Source organism: Anopheles funestus, unplaced genomic scaffold (genome assembly GCF_943734845.2).
Source record: "Anopheles funestus unplaced genomic scaffold, idAnoFuneDA-416_04 scaffold_9_ctg1, whole genome shotgun sequence".
NCBI lineage: Eukaryota > Metazoa > Arthropoda > Insecta > Diptera > Culicidae > Anopheles > Anopheles funestus.
The window spans coordinates 796,298-813,229 of NW_026045350.1; the positions used below are offsets into that span (position 1 = coordinate 796,298).

General features: G+C 49.2%; 1 long non-coding RNA gene across 1 annotated transcript in view; it reads right to left on the reverse strand.

Annotated features, from left to right (window-relative positions):
- Positions 1 to 13,782: 13,782 nt before the first annotated feature.
- LOC125774460 (uncharacterized) overlaps positions 13,783 to 16,932 on the reverse strand; it is a 41,260-nt gene continuing 38,110 nt past the window's right edge. The window contains exons 2-3 of the long non-coding RNA XR_007420919.1: positions 14,029 to 15,176; positions 13,783 to 13,804 (exon numbers count right to left, since the gene is read on the reverse strand). This is a non-coding gene — a long non-coding RNA (uncharacterized LOC125774460). The remainder of the gene's footprint in view (positions 13,805 to 14,028; positions 15,177 to 16,932) is intronic.

A 16,932-nucleotide genomic window follows, 5' to 3' on the forward strand; every position in this document is an offset into this window, starting at 1 on the left:
TTAGCCAAGACACCTTAGCCGAGACACATTAGCCAAGACACCTTAGCCAAGACACATTAGCCAAGACACCTTAGCCAAGACACCTTAGCCGAGACACCTTAGCCGAGACACATTAGCCAAGACACCTTAGCCAAGACACCTTAGCCAAGACACCTTAGCCAAGACACCTTAGCCAAGACACCTTAGCCAAGACACTTTAGCCAAAACACATAAGCCAAAACACATTAGCCAAGACACCTTAGCCAAGACACCTTAGCCAAGACACCTTAGCCAAGACACATTAGCCAAGACACCTTAGCCGAGACACATTAGCCAAGACACCTTAGCCAAGACACCTTAGCCAAGACACCTTAGCCGAGACACCTTAGCCAAGACACCTTAGCCAAGACACATTAGCCAAGACACCTTAGCCAAGACACATTAGCCAAGACACATAAGCCAAGACACATTAGCCAAGACACCTTAGCCGAGACACATTAGCCAAGACACCTTAGCCAAGACACCTTAGCCAAGACACATTAGCCAAGACACCTTAGCCAAGACACCTTAGCCAAGACACCTTAGCCAAGACACCTTAGCCAAGACACCTTAGCCAAGACACCTTAGCCAAGACACCTTAGCCAAGACACCTTAGCCAAGACACCTTAGCCAAGACACCTTAGCCAAGACACATTAGCCAAGACACCTTAGCCAAGACACCTTAGCCAAGACACCTTAGCCAAGACACATTAGCCAAGACACCTTAGCCAAGACACCTTAGCCAAGACACCTTAGCCAAGACACCTTAGCCAAGACACATTAGCCAAGACACCTTAGCCAAGACACATTAGCCAAGACACCTTAGCCAAGACACATTAGCCAAGACACCTTAGCCAAGACACCTTAGCCAAGACACCTTAGCCAAGACACATTAGCCAAGACACCTTAGCCAAGACACCTTAGCCAAGACACTTTAGCCAAGACACATTAGCCAAGACACCTTAGCCGAGACACATTAGCCAAGACACCTTAGCCAAGACACATTAGCCAAGACACATTAGCCAAGACACCTTAGCCAAGACACCTTAGCCGAGACACATTAGCCGAGACACATTAGGCAAGACACATTAGCCAAGACACCTTAGCCAAGACGCCTTAGCCGAGACACATTAGCCAAGACACCTTAGCCAAGACACATTTGCCAAGACACATTAGCCAAGACACCTTAGCCAAGACACCTTAGCCGAGACACATTAGCCAAGACACCTTAGCCAAGACACCTTAGCCAAGACACCTTAGTCAAGACACATTAGCCAAGACACCTTAGCCAAGACACATTAGCCAAGACACCTTAGCCAAGACACCTTAGCCAAGACACATTAGCCAAGACACCTTAGCCAAGACACATTAGCCAAGACACCTTAGCCAAGACACATTAGCCAAGACACATTAGCCGAGACACCTTAGCCAAGACACCTAAGCCAAGACACCTTAGCCGAGACACATTAGCCAAGACACCTTAGCCAAGACACTTTAGCCAAGACACATTAGCCAAGACACCTTAGCCAAGACACATTAGCCGAGACACGTTAGCCAAGACACCTTAGCCAAGACACATTAGCCAAGACACCTTAGCCAAGACACATTAGCCAAGACACCTTAGCCAAGACACCTTAGCCAAGACACCTTAGCCAAGACACCTTAGCCAAGACACCTAAGCCAAGACACCTTAGCCAAGACACCTTAGCCAAGACACCTTAGCCAAGACACCTTAGCCAAGACACTTTAGCCGAGACACATTAGCCAAGACACTTTAGACAAGACACATTAGCCAAGACACCTTAGCCAAAACACATTAGCCAAGACACCTTAGCTAAGACACCTTAGCCAAGACACATTAGCCGAGACACCTTAGCCAAGACACCTTAGCCAAGACACCTTAGCCGAGACACATTAGCCAAGACACCTTAGCCAAGACACATTAGCCAAGACACCTTAGCCAAGACACCTTAGCCGAGACACATTAGCCAAGACACCTTAGCCAAGACACCTTAGCCAAGACACCTTAGCCAAGACACCTTAGCCAAGACACCTTAGCCAAGACACATTAGCCAAGACACATTAGCCAAGACACCTTAGCCAAGACACCTTAGCCAAGACACCTTAGCCAAGACACCTTAGCCGAGACACATTAGCCAAGACACATTAGCCAAGACACATTAGCCAAGACACCTTAGCCAAGACACCTTAGCCAAGACACCTTAGCCGAGACACATTAGCCAAGACACCTTAGCCAAGACACATTAGCCGAGACACATTAGCCAAGACACATTAGCCAAGACACCTTAGCCAAGACACCTTAGCCAAGACACCTTAGCCAAGACACCTTAGCCAAGACACATTAGCCAAGACACCTTAGCCAAGACACATTAGCCAAGACACCTTAGCCAAGACACCTTAGCCAAGACACCTTAGCCGAGACACCTTAGCCAAGACACCTTAGCCAAGACACCTTAGCCAAGACACCTTAGCCAAGACACATTAGCCAAGACACCTTAGCCAAGACACCTTAGCCAAGACACCTTAGCCAAGACACCTTAGCCAAGACACCTTAGCCAAGACACCTTAGCCAAGACACATTAGCCAAGACACCTTAGCCGAGACACATTAGCCAAGACACCTTAGCCAAGACACCTTAGCCAAGACACCTTAGCCGAGACACCTTAGCCAAGACACCTTAGCCAAGACACATTAGCCAAGACACCTTAGCCAAGACACATTAGCCAAGACACATAAGCCAAGACACATTAGCCAAAACACCTTAGCCGAGACACCTTAGCCAAGACACATTAGCCAAGACACCTTAGCCAAGACACATTAGCCAAGACACCTTAGCCAAGACACCTTAGCCAAGACACCTTAGCCAAGACACCTTAGCCAAGACACCTTAGCCAAGACACCTTAGCCAAGACACCTTATTCAAGACACCTTAACCAAGACACCTTAGCCAAGACACCTTAGCCAAGACACCTTATTCAAGACACCTTAACCAAGACACCTTAGCCAAGACACCTTAGCCAAGACACCTTAGCCAAGACACATTAGCCAAGACACCTTAGCCAAGACACATTAGCCAAGACACCTTAGCCGAGACACATTAGCCAAGACACCTTAGCCAAGACACCTTAGCCAAGACACCTTAGCCAAGACACATTAGCCAAGACACCTTAGCCAAGACACCTTAGCCAAGACACTTTAGCCAAGACACATTAGCCAAGACACCTTAGCCGAGACACATTAGCCAAGACACCTTAGCCAAGACACCTTAGCCAAGACACCTTAGCCAAGACAATTTAGCCAAGACACCTTAGCCAAGACACATTAGCCAAGACACCTTAGCCAAGACACCTTAGCCAAGACACATTAGCCAAGACACCTTAGCCAAGACACATTAGCCAAGACACCTTAGCCAAGACACATTAGCCAAGACACCTTAGCTAAGACACCTTAGCCAAGACACATTAGCCGAGACACCTTAGCCAAGACACCTTAGCCAAAACACATAAGCCAAAACACATTAGCCAAGACACCTTAGCCAAGACACCTTATCCAAGACACCTTAGCCAAGACACCTTAGCCAAGACACCTTAGCCAAGACACATTAGCCAAGACACCTTAGCCAAGACACATTAGCCAAGACACCTTAGCCAAGACACCTTAGCCAAGACACATTAGCCAAGACACCTTAGCCAAGACACATTAGCCAAGACACCTTAGCCGAGACACATTAGCCAAGACACCTTAGCCAAGACACTTTAGCCAAGACACATTAGCCAAGACACCTTAGCCAAGACACATTAGCCGAGACACATTAGCCAAGACACCTTAGCCAAGACACATTAGCCAAGACACCTTAGCCAAGACACCTTAGCCAAGACACCTTAGCCAAGACACCTTAGCCAAGACACCTTAGCCAAGACATCTTAGCCAAGACACCTTAGCCAAGACACCTTAGCCAAGACACCTTAGCCAAGACACTTTAGCCGAGACACATTAGCCAAGACACTTTAGACAAGACACATTAGCCAAGACACCTTAGCCAAAACACATTAGCCAAGACACCTTAGCTAAGACACCTTAGCCAAGACACATTAGCCGAGACACCTTAGCCAAGACACCTTAGCCAAGACACCTTAGCCGAGACACATTAGCCAAGACACCTTAGCCAAGACACATTAGCCAAGACACCTTAGCCAAGACACCTTAGCCGAGACACCTTAGCCGAGACACATTAGCCAAGACACCTTAGCCAAGACACCTTAGCCAAGACACCTTAGCCAAGACACCTTAGCCAAGACACCTTAGCCAAGACACTTTAGCCAAAACACATAAGCCAAAACACATTAGCCAAGACACCTTAGCCAAGACACCTTAGCCAAGACACCTTAGCCAAGACACATTAGCCAAGACACCTTAGCCGAGACACATTAGCCAAGACACCTTAGCCAAGACACCTTAGCCAAGACACCTTAGCCGAGACACCTTAGCCAAGACACCTTAGCCAAGACACATTAGCCAAGACACCTTAGCCAAGACACATTAGCCAAGACACATAAGCCAAGACACATTAGCCAAGACACCTTAGCCGAGACACATTAGCCAAGACACCTTAGCCAAGACACCTTAGCCAAGACACATTAGCCAAGACACCTTAGCCAAGACACCTTAGCCAAGACACCTTAGCCAAGACACCTTAGCCAAGACACCTTAGCCAAGACACCTTAGCCAAGACACCTTAGCCAAGACACCTTAGCCAAGACACCTTAGCCAAGACACCTTAGCCAAGACACATTAGCCAAGACACCTTAGCCAAGACACCTTAGCCAAGACACCTTAGCCAAGACACATTAGCCAAGACACCTTAGCCAAGACACCTTAGCCAAGACACCTTAGCCAAGACACCTTAGCCAAGACACATTAGCCAAGACACCTTAGCCAAGACACATTAGCCAAGACACCTTAGCCAAGACACATTAGCCAAGACACCTTAGCCAAGACACCTTAGCCAAGACACCTTAGCCAAGACACATTAGCCAAGACACCTTAGCCAAGACACCTTAGCCAAGACACTTTAGCCAAGACACATTAGCCAAGACACCTTAGCCGAGACACATTAGCCAAGACACCTTAGCCAAGACACATTAGCCAAGACACATTAGCCAAGACACCTTAGCCAAGACACCTTAGCCGAGACACATTAGCCGAGACACATTAGGCAAGACACATTAGCCAAGACACCTTAGCCAAGACGCCTTAGCCGAGACACATTAGCCAAGACACCTTAGCCAAGACACATTTGCCAAGACACATTAGCCAAGACACCTTAGCCAAGACACCTTAGCCGAGACACATTAGCCAAGACACCTTAGCCAAGACACCTTAGCCAAGACACCTTAGTCAAGACACATTAGCCAAGACACCTTAGCCAAGACACATTAGCCAAGACACCTTAGCCAAGACACCTTAGCCAAGACACATTAGCCAAGACACCTTAGCCAAGACACATTAGCCAAGACACCTTAGCCAAGACACATTAGCCAAGACACATTAGCCGAGACACCTTAGCCAAGACACCTAAGCCAAGACACCTTAGCCGAGACACATTAGCCAAGACACCTTAGCCAAGACACTTTAGCCAAGACACATTAGCCAAGACACCTTAGCCAAGACACATTAGCCGAGACAAGTTAGCCAAGACACCTTAGCCAAGACACATTAGCCAAGACACCTTAGCCAAGACACATTAGCCAAGACACCTTAGCCAAGACACCTTAGCCAAGACACCTTAGCCAAGACACCTTAGCCAAGACACCTAAGCCAAGACACCTTAGCCAAGACACCTTAGCCAAGACACCTTAGCCAAGACACCTTAGCCAAGACACTTTAGCCGAGACACATTAGCCAAGACACTTTAGACAAGACACATTAGCCAAGACACCTTAGCCAAAACACATTAGCCAAGACACCTTAGCTAAGACACCTTAGCCAAGACACATTAGCCGAGACACCTTAGCCAAGACACCTTAGCCAAGACACCTTAGCCGAGACACATTAGCCAAGACACCTTAGCCAAGACACATTAGCCAAGACACCTTAGCCAAGACACCTTAGCCGAGACACATTAGCCAAGACACCTTAGCCAAGACACCTTAGCCAAGACACCTTAGCCAAGACACCTTAGCCAAGACACCTTAGCCAAGACACATTAGCCAAGACACATTAGCCAAGACACCTTAGCCAAGACACCTTAGCCAAGACACCTTAGCCAAGACACCTTAGCCGAGACACATTAGCCAAGACACATTAGCCAAGACACATTAGCCAAGACACCTTAGCCAAGACACCTTAGCCAAGACACCTTAGCCGAGACACATTAGCCAAGACACCTTAGCCAAGACACATTAGCCGAGACACATTAGCCAAGACACATTAGCCAAGACACCTTAGCCAAGACACCTTAGCCAAGACACCTTAGCCAAGACACCTTAGCCAAGACACATTAGCCAAGACACCTTAGCCAAGACACATTAGCCAAGACACCTTAGCCAAGACACCTTAGCCAAGACACCTTAGCCAAGACACCTTAGCCAAGACACATTAGCCAAGACACATTAGCCAAGACACCCTAGCCGAGACACATTAGCCAAGACACCTTAGCCAAGACACCTTAGCCAAGACACCTTAGCCAAGACACCTTAGCCAAGACACATTAGCCAAGACATCCGGTCGGTGACAGTCAGTGCTAGCAGACGTGAAACTGTTTGCTCTGTTGTTATTCACTAGTGACTCTTGTAAAAGTGACGCTTATACGCCGAATTGTTTTAAACCCTAAAGTTTGGGTCGTGAAGTCGAAGTTCCAGTAGTGGTTTCCTTGGTTCAGCGGAGGATTGTGCTGTGATTTGGGCGTGATTCATTCCTGCGTCCCGGCGGTTACGCCCGGCGGACAGCATTGGTCAACCCAAACCAGCTGCCTAGCCGACAAGTGATCACCTGGAGATCTGTTAAGTTGGTGCTGTGATTGGTGCGCTCAGTCCGTAAACGTTTCGTGTTTTGTTTGTAAACAGACGGTGCTTGCTAGCAACAACAAAAGTGATCTTCCCTGTTTGGGTTAAGTGGCGTCGTTTTTCGCATATCGAGGCTCTGCTTCGCTACGTTCATGCGTTGGTGTTAGTGTGCTCGGCCTAGTGGTTCCACAAACATTAGTGAAGAGGAGTGCTTGTTTGGTTTAGTGAAGCTACGCGATCGTCGCCTCCGATCCTGTTTGACTCCCGAGAGTGTGAGTGTCGTGAGTTACCGCGAGTTTCCCCTCAGCGTGGCTTGGCCGCTGTTAAGCTCCTTCTACACGTCTGCTACTTCATGTACTAAATGAGTGCGCGTGGAAAAAATGAGTGAGCACGACACAAGCCAATCAAATGCAGGCTTGGGCACGGCGCTGAAGGACTTCTTCGGTAAGAGCAGCAAGACTGTACGCTCACCCCCTAGTGGGAACGTACAGAACAATGAAGCTGATTGCAGAGAAGAAGAAGTAGTGGCAGGTAAGGAAGTTACTGCCAGTTATGCAGGAGTGGCGAAAAATATCGCCTGCAGCCAGGGAGCCGGAACGGGGTGTGATGAAACCCAACCAGCGGCGGAAACGGGTGGTTCCATGCAAGTAGGCAGAAGTAAGCTGAAAGAAGCCCTGGAGACAGCGAGGGAGTTGCATCTCTACACCAAAGACCGCAACAATGTTCACGCACCCATCAAGAGGATGTCGGTCAAAATATTATCCGATCTCAGCAGCGTGGAACGCGAACTACTTACATGGAAGATGCGAGCAGAACGAGCAGAAAAGCTGCTTAGCGAGGCTAGATCGAGTTGCAGCGAGACGGTGACACCACTGACGCAAACCGCGGGTTCATCTAAACGGGGGAGAAGTGCGATAACCCCGGAAGTGGTACCATCGGTGCAGAAGAAGCCTAAAAGTGACGCTTCGGGGAACCTCATAACGGAAACTCCCATAACCGAAACGTCCGACGAACTGCCGTGCACCACCATCGTTAAGCGGAGGCAGCAAGTGCCCAATAAAACGACTATCGAGCAAGCGGGTAAGGCAGCAGTCCTGCCAAAGATGGCCTCTCAAACGCGCCACAAAACGGAAGCGATAGTAGTGGGGCTCAAAGAAAAGGAGTCGTACGCCGACATTCTGCGAAGGGTGAAGGCGGATCCGAAACTGCAATCGCTTGGGAAGCAAGTTTCCAAGGTTAGACGCACAAGGGAGGGAAACCTGATTTTCGAGCTGAAGCGAGACGATGCAGTAAGCGGTAGCGACTTTAAAGACCTGCTGCAGGATTCCGTGGGAGAAGCCGGTCAGGTCACAGTGCGAGGAAATGTTGCGACACTTGAAATTCGCGACATAGACGAGGTGACAAGCCTGGAAGATGTTGAACGCGCGCTAAAAGCGAGATTCGAACTCGGTACTACTCGCCTCGACATCAACATAAAGCCGGCATTCAACGGAACGCAGACAGCCTGCATAAAAATGGCAGCCAAGCAAGCGCTGCTTATAGCGTCAGCGAGAGAGGTAGAAATTGACTGGTCAATTTGCCGAATCCGCATTCTGCCACAATCGCGAAGGTGTTTCCGCTGCTGGGAATACAACCATGTGCAGCGAGACTGCAAGGGACCGGATAGGAGAAACAACTGTCTGCGGTGCGGCGAGGAGGGCCACCAGGCTCGCACGTGCACCAAACCGGCAGTATGTCTAGTATGTGCTCCAGGCAACAATGCTCACCAGGTCGGAGGAACGTATTGTCCAGCAGCCCAGAAAGCATGGAGATAGTGCAAGTAAACCTGAATCACTGCGAGGCTGCACAAGATCTTTTGTGTCAGGTAGTGGTTGAGGAAAAGGGCGATGTGGTCATTCTGTCGGAGCCGTATCAAGCACCGAAAGGCGGCAGCAACAACTGGGTTTCGGACAAAACAGGCAAGGCTGCAATCTGGGATGCGGGAAGATTCCCGATTCAGAGAGTGGTCTCCTGTACATTCGAGGGTTTCGTGATCGCCGATGTAAACGGAGTGTGCATCTGCAGCAGCTACGCACCGCCAAGCTGGGAGCTGAAAAGGTTCAACGAGATGTTGGACAACCTAGTCGCTGAACTCAGTGGGATTAGCGACGTGATCATCGCCGGAGACTTTAACGCATGGGCCGTTGAATGGGGGAGCATTCGCACGAACAACAGGGGAGAAGCGATACTGGAGAGTTTCGCCCGGCTGAACGTTGTCCTGGGAAACGTAGGCTCCACTCCTACATTCAGCAGGAACGACAGGACGTCGATTATCGACATTACGTTCTGTAGTCCCGTCCTGGCGCAACACCTAAACTGGCGAGTGAGCGATGCGTATACCCTGAGCGATCATCGAGTTGTCCGGTATAGCATCGGGAAAAAGCGCATAACACTGCAGGTTCCGTCAAACAAAATGCGAGGCTGGAAAACCCGGATGTTCAACAAAGAACTTTTCTTGGAAGCGCTTAACTTCGGCGATTTTCGAATAGTTCGAAATGCTTCAGATCTTGTAGCTGCTCTGTCCACGACGTGTGATGCCACGATGCCCCGTAGGAAGCCACCCCGTCATTCCCGTACTCCTGCCTACTGGTGGGACTCTACCATCGCGAAGTTCCGGTCTGATTGCTTGGCAGCCCGCAGAAAAATGTAACGTGAGAGGTGTCCGAAACGAAAACTGCAGCTGAGAGACGCCTACGTTACGGCTAGGTCGGTCTTAAAGAGAGAGATTAAGACGAGCAAACGGCGTTAATTTCTCCAATTATGCGCAGCAGTCGCTCGGAAGCCATGGGGTTCTGCTTTCAAGGAGCTGATGGGGAAAGGCAGAACACATGAACCCGTCGAGCGTTGCCCTGTTGTGCTTAAAAGCATTATCGAAAGATTGTTCCCGACGCACAACCCTCCGGTACTAAACCCAGCGTTCACAGTCCCGGAGTCCGAACCTGAGCCGATTACAGTCGACGAGATCCTCAGGATCGCTGACCGCCTCAAACCAGGAAAAGCACCCGGGCCGGATGGACTTCCTAACGAGGCAGTCATGGTGGCCATGAAAGCGTATCCGGCAGTGTTCCAACCGTGCTGCAGACCACTCTCCTGTCTGGGCAGTTCCCGTCGTTGTGGAAGAAGCAAAAGCTGGTTCTAATACCAAAGCCGGGCAAGCCACCGGGTGACCCGTCAGCCTTCAGGCCGTTGGGTCTCATCGACACCATGGCTAAGGTTCAGGAGATGACGCTTCTGGATCGTTTGGTTCAATACACGGAAGGCGAACACGGACTTTCTGAGCGCCAGTTCGGTTTTCGGAAGAAGCGCTCAACGGTTGACGCAGTACTGGCGGTGCTCGAGAAAGGCAACGCAGCGTTTCGTCGGAAAAGGTGTGGTGCTCGCTACTGTGCAGTCGTCACTATAGACGTCAAAAACGCATTCAACAGCGCTAGTTGGGAGGCGATAGCAGTTGCGTTGGAGAACATGAGGATTCCCCCGTATTTGTGCAGGGTGCTGAGGAGCTACCTCCACGGCCGCGTTTTGCAGTACGAAACAGGCGAGGGGGTTAAAACGTCCACCATTACAGCCGGGGTTCCACAGGGATCAGTTCTTGGTCCCACCCTGTGGAACGTCATGTATAACGGAGTACTAACCCTCGCTCTTCCTCCAAAAACTGAGCTCACCGGCTTTGCAGACGACATTGCGTTAACAGTCACCGGCGAATCCATCGAGGAGGTTGAGATGTTAGCCACGGATGCTGTCGGTAGAATCGATGAATGGATGAAAGCAGCCTGCTTAGAAATTGCGCACGCGAAAACAGAGTTCATACTCATCAGCAGCCATAAGGAAGTGCAGAAGGCATCGATACTGGTGGGCTCAGAGCACATTGAGTCCGTCAGGAATCTCAAATACCTTGGGATTCGAATCGATGACCGGCTGAAATTCAAGCACCATCTAGATGATGCATGCAATAAAGCCATGAAGACCGCAAATGCATTGGCATCATTCATGCCAAACATAGGTGGACCCAGCAGCAGCATACGACGTCTTCACGCAAGCGTTGCCATATCCGTTATAAGATATGGTGCGCCAGTCTGGGCGCATATTCTGTCGGAAAAGCAGCACCAGAATACTGTACGTAGAGTACATCGGCGATTGGCCATGCGTGTTGCTAGTGCTTACCGTACCATCTCGTACGATGCGGCTTGCGTGATATCGGGTATGATGCCCCTATGCATCATTCTTGAGGAGGACTTGGAGAATTTCCGGACGGCACGTGCGGGGGAACCTCTCACTGCAGCTGTGAAGAAACGCATCAGGGCAGAGACGACGCAGAAATGGCAGAGCAGCTGGTCAAGTTCAACAACAGGCAGATGGACCTATTCGCTGATTCCCGATGTTGCGGCATGGGTTGGAAGGACGCATGGTGACGTAGACTTCTTCGTCACGCAGATTCTTTCCGGCCATGGCTGCTTCAGGAGCTACTTGCATAGGTTTACGCACGGGTCTTCGCCGCGGTGCCCAGCTTGTCCGGACGCCGACGAGACGGCAGAACATGTCATGTTCGGCTGTCCAAGGTTCATCGCCGAACGTCAGCAGCTGAACGACATGTGCGATACGGAGGTTGGGCACTTAAACTTGGTGCAGCTGATGCTCCAGAACAGCAATATGTAGGAGGCTGCGTCGACGATGATGCGCCAGGTCGTTACAAAGCTGCAGCGGTGGTGGAGAGAAGACCAGATGCATGGTCTTGCCTGAGTGTTTAGTGTGAAGTGTTGTGTTGTTTGTGTGTGCGTGTGTGACCGTCCAGTGTAAAACCTACATGTGCTCGAGAGTGTTACATGTTGCTAGTACGTACCAAGTAGACTAAGTGCACAGCACTGCCCCTCCCATGAAGTAATACCGCGAGGTGATTCCGTAGAAGGGTGCACAGGGTTCAAGGAGAGTTTTTTACCGGGTAAAAATCCCATGTCCCCCACTGTGGGTGTCTTAAGAAGATTTTAAACTGATTGTAAAAAAAAAAAAAAAAAAAAACATTAGCCAAGACACCTTAGCCAAGACACCTTAGCCAAGACACATTAGCCAAGACACATTAGCCAAGACACCTTAGCCAAGACACCTTAGCCAAGACACCTTAGCCAAGACACATTAGCCAAGACACATTAGCCAAGACACCTTAGCCAAGACACCTTAGCCAAGACACCTTAGCCAAGACACATTAGCCAAGACACCTTAGCCAAGACACATTAGCCAAGACACCTTAGCCAAGACACCTTAGCCAAGACACATTAGCCAAGACACCTTAGCCAAGACACCTTAGCCAAGACACATTAGCCAAAACACCTTAGCCAAGACACCTTAGCCAAGACACCTTAGCCAAGACACCTTAGCCAAGACACATTAGCCAAGACACCTTAGCCAAGACACCATAGCCAAGAGACCTTAGCCAAGACACCTTAGCCAAGACACCTTAGCCAAGACACATTAGCCAAGACACCTTAGCCAAGACACTTTAGCCAAGACACATTAGCCAAGACACCTTAGCCAAGACACCTTAGCCAAGACACCTTAGCCAAGACACCTTAGCCAAGACACCTAAGCCAAGACACCTTAGCCAAGACACATTAGCCAAGACACCTTAGCCAAGACACCTTAGCCAAGACACATTTGCCAAGACACCTTAGCCAAGACACCTTAGCCAAGACACATTAGCCAAGACACATTAGCCAAGACACCTTAGCCAAGACACCTTAGCCAAGACACCTTAGCCAAGACACATTAGCCAAGACACCTTAGCCAAGACAACTTAGCCAAGACACATTAGCCAAGACACCTTAGCCAAGACACCTTAGCCAAGACACCTTAGCCAAGACACATTAGCCGAGACACCTTAGCCAAGGCACCTTAGCCAAGACACCTTAGCCAAGACACCTTAGCCAAGACACCTTAGCCAAGACACCTTAGCCAAGACACATTAGCCAAGACACATTAGCCAAGACACATTAGCCAAGACACCTTAGCCAAGACACCTTAGCCAAGACACATTAGCAAAGACACCTTAGCCAAGACACCTTAGCCAAGACACCTTAGCCAAGACACCTTAGCCAAGACACATTAGTCAAGACACCTTAGCCAAGACACCATAGCCAAGACACCTTAGCCAAGACACCTTAGCCAAGACACCTTAGCCAAGACACATTAGCCAAGACACCTTAGCCAAGACACCTTAGCCAAGACACCTTAGCCAAGACACCTTAGCCAAGACAACTTAGCCAAGACACATTAGCCAAGACACCTTAGCCAAGACACCTTAGCCAAGACACCTTAGCCAAGACACCTTAGCCAACACACCTTAGCCAAGACACCTTAGCCAAGACACCTTAGCCAAGACACCTTAGCCAAGACACCTTAGCCAAGACACCTTAGCCAAGACACCTTAGCCAAGACACCTTAGCCAAGACACATTAGCCAAGACACATTAGCCAAGACACCTTAGCCAAGACACATTAGCCAAGACACCTTAGCCAAGACACATTAGCCAACACACCTTAGCCAAGACACCTTAGCCAAGACACATTAGCCGAGACACCTTAGCCAAGACACCTTAGCCAAGACACCTTAGCCAAGACACCTTAGCCAAGACACCTTAGCCAAGACACATTAGCCAAGACACCTTAGCCAAGACACATTAGCCAAGACACCTTAGCCAAGACACCTTAGCCAAGACACCTTAGCCAAGACAACTTAGCCAAGACACCTTAGCCAAGACACCTTAGCCAAGACACATTAGCCAAGTCACCTTAGCCAAGACACCTTAGCCAAGACACCTTAGCCAAGACACCTTAGCCAAGACACCTTAGCCAAGACACATTAGCCAAGACACCTTAGCCAAGACACCTTAGCCAAGACACATTAGCCAAGACACCTTAGCCAAGACACATTAGCCAAGACACCTTAGCCAAGACACCTTAGCCAAGACACCTTAGCCAAGACACCTTAGCCAAGACACCTTAGCCAAGACACCTTAGCCAAGACACCTTAGCCAAGACAACTTAGCCAAGACACATTAGCCAAGACACCTTAGCCAAGACACCTTAGCCAAGACACCTTAGCCAAGACACATTAGCCAAGACACATTAGCCAAGACACCTTAGCCAAGACACCTTAGCCAAGACACCTTAGCCAAGACACCTTAGCCAAGACACATTAGCCAAGACACCTTAGCCAAGACACATTAGTCAAGACACATTAGCCAAGACACCTTAGCCAAGACACATTAGCCAAGACACCTTAGCCAAGACACATTAGCCAAGACACCTTAGCCAAGACACCTTAGCCAAGACACCTTAGCCAAGTCACCTTAGCCAAGACACATTAGCCAAGACACCTTAGCCAAGACAACTTAGCCAAGACACATTAGCCAAGACACCTTAGCCAAGACACATTAGCCAAGACACCTTAGCCAAGACACATTAGCCAAGACACCTTAGCCAAGACACCTTAGCCAAGACACATTAGCCAAGTCACCTTAGCCAAGACACCTTAGCCAAGACACATTAGCCAAGACACCTTAGCCAAGACACATTAGCCAAGACACCTTAGCCAAGACACCTTAGCCAAGACACATTAGCCAAGACACATTAGCCAAGACACCTTAGCCAAGACACCTTAGCCAAGACACCTTAGCCAAGACACCTTAGCCAAGACAACTTAGCCAAGACACATTAGCCAAGACACCTTAGCCAAGACACATTAGCCAAGACACATTAGCCAAGACACCTTAGCCAAGACACCTTAGCCAAGACACATTAGCCAAGACACCTTAGCCAAGACACCTTAGCCAAGACACCTTAGCCAAGACACCTTAGCCAAGACACCTTAGCCAAGACACATTAGCCAAGACACCTTAGCCAAGACACATTAGCCAAGACACATTAGCCAAGACACATTAGCCAAGACACCTTAGCCAAGACACCTTAGCCAAGACACCTTAGCCAAGACACCTTAGCCAAGACACCTTAGCCAAGACACCTTAGCCAAGACACCTTAGCCAAGACACATTAGCCAAGACACCTTAGCCAAGACACCTTAGCCAAGACACCTTAGCCAACACACCTTAGCCAAGACACCTTAGCCAAGACACATTAGCCGAGACACCTTAGCCAAGACACCTTAGCCAAGACACCTTAGCCAAGACACCTTAGCCAAGACACCTTAGCCAAGACACCTTAGCCAAGACACCTTAGCCAAGACACCTTAGCCAAGACACCTTAACCAAGACACATTAGCCAAGACACCTTAGCCAAGACACATTAGCCAAGACACCTTAGCCAAGACACCTTAGCCAAGACACATTAGCCAAGTCACCTTAGCCAAGACACCTTAGCCAAGACACCTTAGCCAAGACACCTTAGCCAAGACACCTTAGCCAAGACACATTAGCCAAGACACCTTAGCCAAGACACATTAGCCAAGACACCTTAGCCAAGACACCTTAGAAAAGACACATTAGCAAAGACACATTAGCCAAGACACCTTAGCCAAGACACCTTAGCCAAGACACCTTAGCCAAGACACATTAGCCAAGACACCTTAGCCAAGACACATTAGCCAAGACACATTAGCCAAGACACCTTAGCCAAGACACCTTAGCCAAGACACCTTAGCCAAGACACCTTAGCCAAGACAACTTAGCCAAGACACATTAGCCAAGACACCTTAGCCAAGACACCTTAGCCAAGACACCTTAGCCAAGACACCTTAGCCAACACACCTTAGCCAAGACACCTTAGCCAAGACACATTAGCCGAGACACCTTAGCCAAGACACCTTAGCCAAGACACCTTAGCCAAGACACCTTAGCCAAGACACCTTAGCCAAGACACCTTAGCCAAGACACCTTAGCCAAGACACCTTAGCCAAGACACCTTAGCCAAGACACATTAGCCAAGACACCTTAGCCAAGACACATTAGCCAAGACACCTTAGCCAAGACACCTTAGCCAAGACACATTAGCCAAGTCACCTTAGCCAAGACACCTTAGCCAAGACACCTTAGCCAAGACACCTTAGCCAAGACACCTTAGCCAAGACACATTAGCCAAGACACCTTAGCCAAGACACATTAGCCAAGACACCTTAGCCAAGACACCTTAGAAAAGACACATTAGCCAAGACACATTAGCCAAGACACCTTAGCCAAGACACCTTAGAAAAGACACATTAGCCAAGACACTTTAGCCAAGACACCTTAGCCAAGACACATTAGCCAAGACACATTAGCCAAGACACCTTAGCCAAGACACCTTAGCCAAGACACCTTAGCCAAGACACCTTAGCCAAGACACATTAGCCAAGACACCTTAGCCAAGACACATTAGCCAAGACACCTTAGCCAAGACACCTTAGCCAAGACACCTTACCCAAGACACATTAGCCAAGACACCTTAGCCAAGACACATTAGCCAAGACACCTTAGCCAAGACACCTTAGCCAAGACACCTTAGCCAAGACACATTAGCCAAGACACCTTAGCCAAGACACCTTAGCCAAGACACCTTAGCCAAGACACCTTAGCCAAGACACATTAGGCAAGACACATTAACCAAGACACCTTAGCCAAGACACATTAGCCAAGATACATTAGCCAAAACACATTAGCCAAGACATATTAGCCAAGACACCTTAGCCAAGACACCTTAGCCAAGACACCTTAGCCAAGACACCTTAGCCAAGACACATTAGCCAAGACACCTTAGCCAAGACACCTTAGCCAAGACACCTTAGCCAAGACACCTTAGCCAAGACAACTTAGCCAAGACACATTAGCCAAGACACCTTAGCCAAGACACCTTAGCCAAGACACCTTAGC